At 37.4% G+C, this 12,373-nt stretch overlaps 1 long non-coding RNA gene across 1 annotated transcript in view; it reads left to right on the plus strand.

Annotated features, from left to right (window-relative positions):
- Nucleotides 1-318: 318 nt before the first annotated feature.
- Nucleotides 319-12,373, plus strand: part of LOC148223722 (uncharacterized) — a 49,291-nt gene continuing 37,236 nt past the window's right edge. The window contains exon 1 of the long non-coding RNA XR_015804048.1: nt 319-409. This is a non-coding gene — a long non-coding RNA (uncharacterized LOC148223722). The remainder of the gene's footprint in view (nt 410-12,373) is intronic.

Consider the following 12,373-nt stretch of genomic DNA (forward strand, 5'->3'; position numbering starts at 1 on the left):
ATATTCACCTCTTTGGAGAAAATTTTTTACAAATCAATGTTTGTCAACCTTTTTCCAAACCAAACTGTGCTATATGTTGTGTTCTGAATGTATAGTAGTTGAATTTAAAGTAAGGGGTAATATTTTTTCTGCTAGTTTTGATTTGGACAATTAAAAAAATATGAAATATGAATTTCAGAGAATTTCCATGTGAAATCCACTAAATAGCAGGAATATTTGAGAAATTACAGGGAGATGATATCATGACAATGAATTTGCATGTAGTGGTACAGCAGTGGAAGTTGAGTCTAATCTAATTTAATAATTTTGATTATATCACAGGAAAAATATTTTACAACTTGAAAACCTATTTTTGACTTGCTCAAGTTGGTGGTCACTGAATATTCCTGGAAGCTGGCTTTTAATTTTGGTAAGTGTGGGTTTTTTTGGTTTTTTTTGAGGTTTTTTTTTTTGTGCCAGAGATCCCATGGTATCAGTCACCAAAAATCAAATTATAAGGGAATGCAGACATGCTAAAGACTGCATGCTTTTACTATTTGTCTATCATTTCAATCATAGGTGCTCCAAGCTGGGATAAAAATAAATTTTGTAGTGGTATATTAATGAATCTGTCCTGAACAATTATCTTAAAATGATGAGGATATAAATTAAATTTTTCTCTACTGTTTTGGAGGAATCTTCCACTCAATTCAACTGTCAAATCAAGTCAAATGTCAGCATAATTGGTTGCAAAGTAGTCCTTAATAAGTCCTTAGTAATCAGTATTTCAACTGTCAGTCTAATTTAGTGTGACTGCAACGTTCATAATTACAAGAAGTTTTAGAGCTGCAGTTAACCACTGGAGAGGCAGGGGGGCCCGCAGAATGCTTCGGTGAGCTGTCAAGAGATCAGAAACATTTTAAAATTTGAATGTGCTTTTAACCACTTTACTGTGTAAAAGGAGTATGTTAAATGTCATCTTTAAAGGCATCTCTGTGATAATAGCATGGACCCAACGAGATGTGAATAATACAATAATTTGCTGCCATTTTACTAAGTGATATGATAATAACACTGTGCCATTACTTGGAATACTTCTTATTAAGTGCTTGCAGATTAAATATCAAATGCCCTATTGTTCTACCTAAACAACTTATCCATCAATTTTCTGATATTTTAATCCAAAAGAAAATAAAATTTTATATGTTACCATAGGGTTCCTATAGTAACAGTTTTGAATGGAGCACATCCAATGTACTGATAACAGGAGAAAACAAAACAAAACAAACATTGCTGAATTAACATAACAGGCACCAAGCTGCAGGAAGATTCGCTTGTGTGACCTTGGAATTCCTGACTCTGACTTGTCTCAGGGAAATAAAGTATAGCATTTAGCATAATCTTAGAGAAGGTGATTCATTTACAGGATTGTTTTCCCTTCCTTTCCTCTGGTATTAATACTGTTGAACAGTTCCATGGGAAAGATGATTCCAGTAGAATACAGGGTTGTAATTCTTTGTATATATTTCCACAGCCCCTAGAACAGAACCAGTCAGTTAAGTGTTGTCACGCTTTGGTGAGATTTGCTAATTATTTTGCCAAATCCCACTGGTTATTTAAGAAATTTTACTTGGTGCTTCTCCCTCAGGGATAAAGAAGTGTGGCCTGGTTCCCAGGCACCTGGGAGAATATTGCACATAAGGTATATTACTTTGGGCAAGATACAGAGGATTCAGCTGACCAAACTTGGACCTCTACAAACTCTAGCATCTTTAGATTCTGGAAAATAACTCACAATAATTTTGTGGCATAATTTGTCTAACTTTTTTAGATGTCTATTTTCAAATATAGTGAACAGATCATTAAAAGTACATATTCTTTCCATCAACCCAAATTTAGGTGAGATGAGTCCTGTGTTAAGAAGTTAGTCATGTGTAACTAAGCATCTGATTTGCTTGCAGCATTCATACATGCACATTCCACATTCTCTTGGAAGTCCATTTCATTGGAAATTCATTGGAATTTCTGAAAAGAAGGCAACAGTAGGGGATAAACATGGAAAATAAAATTCTTAAGAGAAACGTTCAACTGCAGTGTAAGCAGAATCATACTATGGCTGCAGCACTGACAGAAGGCAGAGGTTACCATCTATGAAGGTGGGAGATGTTTTCAGCACTTTCTCCCTATAATTTGGAAATTTTAAATCAACTTTATAAATAGGATTCCACAGTTAAAAGTGTAGCTACAGCAACTGTATGTATTTCATACACTTAGTAATCACAAGTCAAAAATTGGCAAATAGTTCAAACTGTACATTTGTAGCTTTCAGAAAAACTTAATGAAGAACTTGAAGATTTGGATTATGGTATCAAGAAAGCTAAACCTACAAACTCCTTACTTGTAATATTATTTTACATTTTTTTAATAGGTAAGCAAAGCTGTAAATGGGAGTCATAGCTATGTGATACAAACTGACAAGAGCTGTGGATGAGTTGTGAAGATAGTGCCAAAGTGAAGAACTTTCCCTATAAAAATCTTACTCATCTTCTACAACAATGGTGATAATTTTGAAGGAAGAGAATTTACACTTGCGGTTGGTAGAAGTAAGAGCAGAATCTAGCCCACCTCTTGCTTTTAAAGGTCTCAATCTTTATAAATTCCTGGAAATATTTGTTTTAACTTCTAGATTTTGTTTAGTCTCTGTAACTTTGAAATAGCTGAAAAACTGAAGTTAAGTAATTAATTTCACTAATGTAATATTTAATAATTAGTAATGTTTGGGGCGTTTTTTTATACTTTCCAGCAGTAGGTCAAGTTCTTGTTTGAGAGCTGTTAGAGCAACTTCAGCACGTACAGAGAGTAGTAATAATTATAGTACACTAAAGGACTGCTTTTGCTCCAAGAAAAAAAATCTCACAGATTGTGAAATGCACTTATCTCTATTAAAAAAATGACTTTCTGTGCTTTGCTTAAGAGACTTGACTGGTTTTTTTTAGACAGCATGGAAAAGGTTTTATTTTAACTTGTAAAGCCACATACAAATGATACAGTCTAGAAATTTGAATCAGAACTAATTTTTTGTAGTGCCAGATGGTGTAAAGTTGTCAGATTTATGGTTTCTTTAAGATGCTTCTTTAAAATTGATAATGGTATTGTGTGTAGCTATTTTCCCCTGATTGCCAAAATATCTTTCTAGATATTAGTGCACGCTGTGGCAGTGTGAGGCAGGGGCAGAATGGTGGGGGTCTGTCCATTCTGAAAACAACTGGCAGCTAAGAAATGTTTTCTTTTAATGCTGCTTTGATGTCTTATAGCAATTCAGCCAGACACCTGCTTTACCCTTACAGTTTTAGTGATGAACATGCAGAATATAATTTCCAGCTGTGAATCTGAGCTCTCTCTGGGATGGGAAAACAGAAAAAGAGAACAAAATGGGAAAATCCATCATGTATAATTTTATATTCATAATTTTGATATGTATATTACAGAATTTTAAAAAAAGTTTGTTTTTTTTTAAATAGGCCTTCCTTAGGTGACCTATGTCATATAGATTAAAAAGTCAAAAAACCCTTGCTTCTGTAGTGTAGAGTTTGTTAGCTTACTCGCTAATTTTTTGTATCATTTTAGATTAACTGAGCATGTTAGTATTTCACTTTAAATGATAAAGTGATGCAGTCTCACCTCAAGTACTGTGTGTGGCTTTGGGTCCCACAATATAAGAAACATACAAAGCTGTTGGAAAGTGTCCAAATGAGGGCAATGAAGATGGTGAAGGACCTTGAGGGGAAGCCATATGAGGAGTGGCTGAGGTCACTGGGTCTGTTCAGCCTGGAGGAGACCGAGGGGAGACCTCGCTGCAGGTACAAGTTCCTGGTGAGGGGAAGAGGAGGGGCAGGCACTGATCTCTGCTCTGTGCTGACAGTGACAGGACCCAAGGGAATGGCCTGAATTCTATTAGGGGATGTTTAGGTTGGATATTAGAAAGAGGTTCTTCCCCCAGAGGGTGGTTGTACACTGAACAGGCTCCACAGGGCAGTGGTCACAGCCCCAGCCTGACAGAGCTCAAGAAATGTTTGGACAATGCTCTCAGGCACAGGGTGTGACTCCTGGGGATGCTGCTGTGCAGTGCACGGAGTGGGACTCGATCATCCTAGTGGGTCCCTTCCAACTCAGCAAATTCTCTGATTTTATAACTTACTTGAAAACTTGATACATGAGGGTTTCTTAATATTTTTGAAACACAGTAGTTGACACAATTACAGTTTTATGAATGTTGTTCAAGTGAAAGTATCATGTTATATCTTGCAGAGAGATAGTTTTACTGCAAAGATGGTATCTATTGTAGATACATTTTACTTGCCATGTCTTTGTGATTTGAATAGCTAAAATTACGTGAAGTTTCACATGGTCATAATATGGATGGATTTTTTTTCTCTAAAGTAAAAACAATAAGTCACAGAAAGCAGAGGTGATTCATGCAAGTGGAAGTCTGTATATAAAATAAATCTTATTGGAGACAAGAATATTGTTATGGTCAGAATACAGACAACATGGTTCTCAGTGTGAATTTTTTTTGCTAGATTTTAAGCTATATAAAATGTCAGTACTGTGGAAGCATGAGCCTCTTACAGTTAACACTGTGTATTATTTATATACAGTTTTTATATGTAAGCCTTGATTTTGTTTCATGCATTTTTATTTATTTTGTGCCATTGTTAGTAACTTGTTTCTGTAGACAAAAGTAGTCCATTATATAATTAAGAATAGTACCGGAGTGCAGCTCTCAGGGTGTATGACATTTTGAGTAGCTGTACAAGTCCTTTCAATTCCATCTGAGATTTTTCAGGCATTTCAGTCAGGCTACCTTGAAGATAACCAGGATGACACAGTGGATGACTGACTATTTAAATGGCTGTCAGGGGAAACAATGCATAATCAGGGTAAGGTTTATTTGCTGTCAGTGCTATGAACTCCACTGTTGAAAGCCTACCAGTAAAAGTTGAGGCTAAGCCAACAGGCCCATTTAAAGCACCAGGATTTGAAACCAGAGAGTTTCCCTTCTCTACCCAGAGCCATAACAGTGCTCCAGCCTGGGCATCCTGCAGAAAACTTTCTGCTGATGGCGTGGCCCCACCAACAGGGCTTGTGGGATGGGACTGAGACCCCAGCACACAGCGTGGCACTGCAGGAATACCTAAGTCATGTGCCTTTGGTGGGGGATGTGAGGAGGAGGGTGGTCATGAGTATTTTGAGGTAAGTATGTGAGATTTGACCAGTGGTGAGGGATAGCTTCAGAAGTGTAGCACCCAGTGGAGGGGTTGTCTTGGACTCAGGTCTGAAAAAATCTTTGCTGCTTTTCTTGATCAAAGGGGTGGTAGGATCTTAGGATAGCTCAGGTTGGATGGAACCTAAGGAGGAGTCAGCTTGAGCTGACCCAGGTGCTTCAGGGTCTTATCCAGCTGGGTCTTGATAATTCCCAAGAATGGAGAGAGTGCACAGCCTCTGTGGGCAATTTCTTCCAAGGTTTAACCATTCTCATGAGTGAAAAAACGTGTAATCAGTCTGAACCTCTCTAGTTTCATTTTATGTCCTTTGTAGTTCATCTACTCACCGTGTCCCACTGTGAAGATCCTGATCTGTCTTCCTGCAATCTCCCTGTGGGTGCTGGGGGGTGTTCTTTGCTCTGCTCAAAGGCATTTTTTCAGGCTGGATAGCCCATCACCCTGCCAGAGTGGCAGCCCATTGATGCTAGTGCAGTCTATCACCCTGGTGCCTTGTATTGGGCAACCACAACTTAGTACAGTGCTCTAGCAGGGGTCCAAGGGGTGCTGAGTGGAGGGGGATAATCCCTCCCCACCATGTACTGGCTCTGCTCCTGCTAATGCAGCCCAGGAGATTGGTGCCAGGGCACTGATCAGCTTGCTGCCCACATGAGTAATTTAAACACCAAAGAAATATAGATTGGTTTCTATTTTTAGCCAAATAACTTATTTTTAGCTCTCTCCCTTACAAATGAAGTCTTGCAAATATGAGTTAGAGAAAAATGATGTCTGAAAGCTCAAGAGAAGAAACATTCATTTTAGCCTCCAAAGCCTGGCTAGTGTCCTCCATATGTCTACTTAAATATCTTCCTCTGAGGATGAGGTTATATGTCACCCTATATGTTAATTAATTCGAGGGCTTATATTATCCCGCCATCATGCTTCCATTGCCTTTGTGGCAATTTCCTGAGCTAGTTTAAAGAAACCATTTAAGAAAAACTGGTAGAAACAAATAATTCCTCAGATCACTCTGAAATCCTCAGTTCTGCTGTTTGGAATCTTGGTCTGGGCCCAGCCAAAGAAATATCAGCTGTCATAAAAATGCCATGAATCATCTTAGATTCCTCGAGTCTAGTTATGAAACGAATGTTTCATATTTCAGCATAATTGAAAATGACAGGAACATTTTAATTGTATTTGTGTGTGTTTTTACAAATGTTATGTGTGACTTCTGTGGTTTTCCTGCATTTTGTAGTTTCATATGCCTTCTGTGAGAATTAATCATATGCTAGCAAAGAATGCTAGAATATATGTTAACAAGAATGAGTATTTTGGAGATGATTCTTTTTGTTTTTCTGAATGACAAAGGTTGTTTATCACAAACTTTTAAGGCTTCAAAGGTAAAATCAATATTAATCCCCTACTGAAAACTAGAAGCATTCATTTTCTAGCAGTCTAATCTGCCACATTTGACACAACTGCCTGTTTAATGAGAAAGGATCCTTAATACCAATGAGATATTTTTAAAAATAATTTCTTGAATTGGTTAATGTTCGTACCTTGGAAAAAAAAAAGTTCTTATATCCCTTGGTTTGGACACAATTACAGTTTTTCGTTTGTTTGTTTTTTTTTTTCTTTGAGTCCTATTGCAAAATTAATTTGAACTGTATTAGCAAGCAATAAATAAATCTTGTCGCTTCATGAAAGTGATAGAATTGTAACATATCAGAAGGTTTCAGATATCATATTTTGCATACTTATGAAACCTCTTTTTTTCTTAAACTGATGTTTTATTATCAGGCTTTTTTAGCTTTTGTGGGGATGGGGAGAGTTTGTGGTTGGTTGGGATTTTTTTTAGGACTTGAAATACAGATTACAAAATCAACAAGTGTTTGTGTCTTTAAAATGTATCCCTTTTTAATAGTGGAGTTCAGGAATGCAAAATAATCTTTTTAAATCTTAACTAATGTGCCTGTTTCCTCACTACTATGAAATTTACTACACCAATATCTTCAAATTTAAATGCAACATTTCTTATTATTTGCCAGAAAGTCCCACCTGGTTACTTATATGTAAAGTGACTAAAGTAATTTAAAATTATTACTTTTCAATCTCATAATTAATGCAGAGATAGACTATGCTTTATTAGGTATAACGTGTGTGACAGTGCAAAAAAATCAAATCAACATATCCAGAGTAATATATTGTTTACTGAATTTTAATAAGAGCACCTACCTAATCTAATAGAAACAAATTCCTTAATGCAGATCTGCATCATCTTTCTTTGAATCCTTCTCAACCTTTATGCATTTTTTAATAAAAAGACATTTAGGAATTTTTTCATGTATAGTCACGAAAGTCTTTTGTTTGATTACTGCTATGATACTCTGAATTATGATGAGCTTTTCTCCTTTATGCATTTTGTTGAACTTTTTTTTTTAGCTAATGGAATATCCTGAATTATTACTTTAAAATCCTATCATAAGTACCACTTACCACATTGTTTTATGTTTCTTAGTCTTCCTAATGCCAGTGGAGCTTCACCAAGCAGTATAGTTCTTAAATAAAAACAATCAAGTTATAACACCTTTCAAATGGAAATCCTAAATGATGGATTGTTACTAGCAGGGGGTCCATACAGGCATCTTATATGCTTATATTAATGGCCTCACTCTAAAGTCTTGCATGGTTCTAATTGCATGACATATAAATAGGGTGCATATAAGAACTGCAGAACTTTCAATAGAGGAAAATGGTTATCAAGCTTCAGGAAAATTCTCTAATAGGAATAAAGTATACTAGGAAGAAAATCAATTGGAAATTAACTCTTTTTTTGGTTCTTCACATTCAAGAATGGTTTTAAGATCCTTATATATGGACCTGAAAATAGTGATGCTTTTTGTAATTTTACAATCTACTTCGCTTATTTTCAGTATGTAATGAATATGACATTTTAAAAAGTGTCCGATTTTTCCTGCTGTAAAAATGACTCTTGTGTATTTTCAGTAGAGAGGAGTAGGCTGTAGAAAACTGAAGGAGGCCAAAATCTAGTGTGAGGAAGACTCCAAATACCTGCTCAATCCTTATTATTCTAGAGCTGCATATTTTTGTCAAGGGATCACAACCTTTTCTTTACAAACTTGTGAAATGGTTTTGCAGTTGGTAAGATGGATCATTTGGTTGGGGTTTTTAATTTTTTTTAGCAGAAGAAGAAGAAGAAGGAGAAGAAGAAGAAAAATCAATACTCTAATCAATCAGAAAGGCACTGAATGATTCCTCTGGCAGTTCCCTGCAACAGCAGTTGATGAGGTCAGATAAGGACATGACAGACTGTCAGTGCTGGATAAACCATTTCTCCTGGGTGAATTAATATAATATTTGTAGCTGCAAGGAAGGACTGCCATTTCTGAATGGCTCTTGAAGGGGTTGCAAGAAGGGTCAAATAAAAGTTATTTCAATTAGCCCTATAGTTAAATAATAAGTCAGTTAGGTGACCTTAAGTCAGTCAAGATGGAAAAAACCAAAACCAAATAAATAAAAAAGCAAATCTAAGTGTGAAATTCCAGCTTCCCTGAATTTTGTTATGCCCTCTTTTTGCATTAGTAGTCTGGTTTTTAAGTGTAGTGTCTATTTGCTAGTTGTGAAATCAATGAGTGGGCTGTCAGTCAGTCACACCAGCTGCAGGCTCCTTGCTCCCCCACAGGCTGTCTATTATGCTGTGTCAGATAAAGATTGTGTATTAAGGAGTAAAGATATTTTTGCTATCTTTTGCCTTTGGTAACTTGGATGCTTTCAAATTATGATGATGATAAAAGGACAGAATCATCTCCCTCACGTCATGAATGAAACTGCTCAGAGGTCCCTTCACAGGCAACTCCCTCACAGGAAAAAGACAGTGTAAGGTAAATTCAAGAAGGCTTTTATAAAACCCTGGCTAGACTGCCACAGTCTGCATTCCAGTTGACCTTTATTTTTAACATTTGTACATGTTTTTAGTGCGTGGCAGCAAGAATATTATACAGTGCAAGCTAAACCCCTGGAGCCCTGTGTGCTCTGTGGAGTTGAAAGTCTCCTGATGGCCCAGCTGAGCTGGACATTGGGAGAGGGGGATTATCACAGGGCTGTTATCACTCAGATGTGTGGTCATTACTGAGTAGGGTCCACTCGTGAAACCAGAGCACTTGTCGGCCTTCTAAGTCACTGGCATGAGGGGATTAGCTGATAGGATATGATTTTATCCCCAGTTGTCTTGCTGGGTGAAACAGGACGTAGAAGTAGCAGATGATCTCACTCTAAGAGCAGGTGTTGCAGTCCTGGTTATGTGTAAATGGTGTCTGTAAGCCCTTCTGTATATTTCTCATTGGTGAGACAAAAACTTGTAATGATGGCTTGGCAGAAAAGCGCCGAGTTTAGAGCTTGAGTTTCTGAGACACTGTATATATGAACACAAATGAACTGGAGAATTGCTGCCCTCAGGGTTATTTTTTTTCCTAAGAGAAAAGCTTCATTAAATACCTGCACTATGCTATTAGTGTGTCTCACACAAATGTTTGCCCACAAAACACCACCCTGAGTTACTTCAATTAAGCATAGAAATAAGAATCAGAAAAGAATCAACAAAGAAAGTGTGCAAAACTGTAATTTAAAATTGGTGTTCTGCATTTCCTTCTCTCTACTTAAAAAGACTCGAGAAAATTAGATCCTTAGGCATCTGTGTCTGGTGATATGAAAACCCTTGCTGGTGCCCAAGGTAGGGATTTCTGTCTTCTGTCAGGGACACCTAAAAATGTGGAGGCAAGTGATTGAGCTTCTTTCACAGTTGATGGAATAAACACCTAAAGAGAGTGATCTGTCTTCTGCTACAATATCTTATCTAAGTTAAGTCAGATGAATCACTCTGGAGGTGACTGTTTCGCCGATGAAGTTGATAATTCCCACTTTTGAATCTGTATATACCTAAAAAACCCTGTTTTGTTTCAAGTAATTGTAGCTAAATATCTGATACCTCCATTATCTGAACACTCCCTAGGCATCATAGCTATTTTCTACTTGTACTTATGCCTGCATATATGTCAACTTAATCTAGACATCTAGGATCCATTTATGAGAATCAAGAAATCAAGGCAAACTGTGCCTAAATCCTCTGATGCTCCACAAAATGACCACTGATTGCTAAGAGGGTACATCTATCTCAATTTCTGTAGAAATTCCTACTCACTTGAGATGCCTTATTTTTAAGCCTGTCTCCTCCAAAGCTGGTCATACCTCAGATTTCTCTCTTGAATGCATTTAAACATGAATGAATTGCAAAGATCATCAAATTTTATATGGGAAGCACGCTGAGAATCCTAAGCATGTGAGACCCCGTGTCACATCTCATCCTGAAACTCTATTTTTACTTGCCTGTCACTCAGAGGTGCAAAAAGGAACATACCTGCATAGGTCAGTGATATTCAGAATGGTATCTCTGAATTAAAGTACCACCCCAACAATCCTGCACAGCATTTGGTGGTTAAAATTCTGGATTAAGTATAGGGAGGGAACATGCCTTCTTTGTCAATTAGAACAAGAAGTAGCTTCTAGTACATGACAAATTACAGGAGCTGATCTAGATAGTCCAGCAATGAGAAAGTGCTGTTATAATAAGGGAATCTGATTGTAAATCAGGAGAGTATTTTCTGCCTGTCCCTTTTGGTATCATAATTTTGCTGCTGTCAGCCTTTCCTTCAAGAACTGAGCTCTGAACTGCCCTAGAGAAAAGGGTTATGCCAATACTAATGAGAAGGGTAGGAATGTTTGGGACTAACTGGGGAATAATTCCTTTTTGTTTTGTTAGCTTGTGAAATAATGGCAATAAAGATAATGCTAATGAGGTGCAAATCTTCCAAGCATTAGTCCTATTTGACCTTGGCTAATGAAGAGCAGACAAATGCTCTTGAAAACTGAGATCTAGAGATTGCTGTGAGATAATGACCAACCCAGTTGGATAGCCTGAGCAGTCACACACTGGGATGCAAATAAAATGTGCGAGACAAGACTGGGGATGAAATCTAACGATATTTTTTAAGGTTCGTTATATCCCAAGCAATATCAGAGGCAGAAAACAAAAAACCCTCAGACCAACCCAGCTGCACATCCTATAAAGCTCAAAATCCTACTGTTGAGGTATGTGCAAAAGATCCTCCTTTAAATCCTTATTGTAGTTAGGGGTGACATTACCCTTCTTCCAGGCTTCCAGTGTATCTCCCAATTTCCAAAACTTCTAAAACATTATGGAAGGCCCTTGCAATAACATCAGCCAGGTCTCTCAAATCCCTGGGGCAGATAATGCCTGCTCCCATCATTTTGTAGGGGTTGAGCTCCTGCAATAGTTCACACGCCACCTTTTCTGTCACTGATGGTGGATGTGTTTTTACAAAGATGTAAGTGCATTTTTTAATACTGCTGGAAAACTGACACTGCCAGCAGAGGCATCATTTTTTTTAAAGAATATCCCAGTGATAGCACTTACACTGTGGGTACCTTTTCTTCTGCCCCTAGTCTATGTTTTCATGATTCCAGTGTGTCTTAGAATGATGGATGTCTGAGCAGGGTTTGCTGTGGTTCGAGGGAGTGTGGGGAAAAACAGGAATGTCGGTTCAAAACTTAAATTATTACACTTTGGTCTTTGGCATAAAGTAGCAGAACTGTGTCCTGCTAAAAGTATGCCAGTATTTTGATACCTTGGGTATTCTTGCTTTTTTCTCTTTATTATATATGTCTTTACAGCAAGTTAGAAAAGTAATGTTGGAGTTATGCCAGTGATGTTACATATTCCAGAGATTCCTTCAATCAGATAATGCTCCTCTGATCAGATATTCTGGCTTCACAATTGCTTTGTGTTTGCAGTCACAACGATCAGAAACATGCAAAAATGAATGTTTCTGTTTTGTGATTTGAGCATTTTGGTTAAGGATGGGTTGGAGGGGACATCAGTGAACTTTACCTATGCTCCAGGGTGCTTAAACAGGATGCAGAAACCACATAATATTAGACACCTGTGCAATCCTAAGGTGTCTTGTTGGAGATTGCTCTTGATAGTTTTAGTTTAGCTACTTACCCATGAGTGAACGTTTTTGAACCCTGGCTGACTG

This window comes from Sturnus vulgaris, chromosome 5 (assembly GCF_052056855.1).
Source record: "Sturnus vulgaris isolate bStuVul1 chromosome 5, bStuVul1.hap1, whole genome shotgun sequence".
Classification (NCBI taxonomy): Eukaryota; Metazoa; Chordata; class Aves; order Passeriformes; family Sturnidae; genus Sturnus; species Sturnus vulgaris.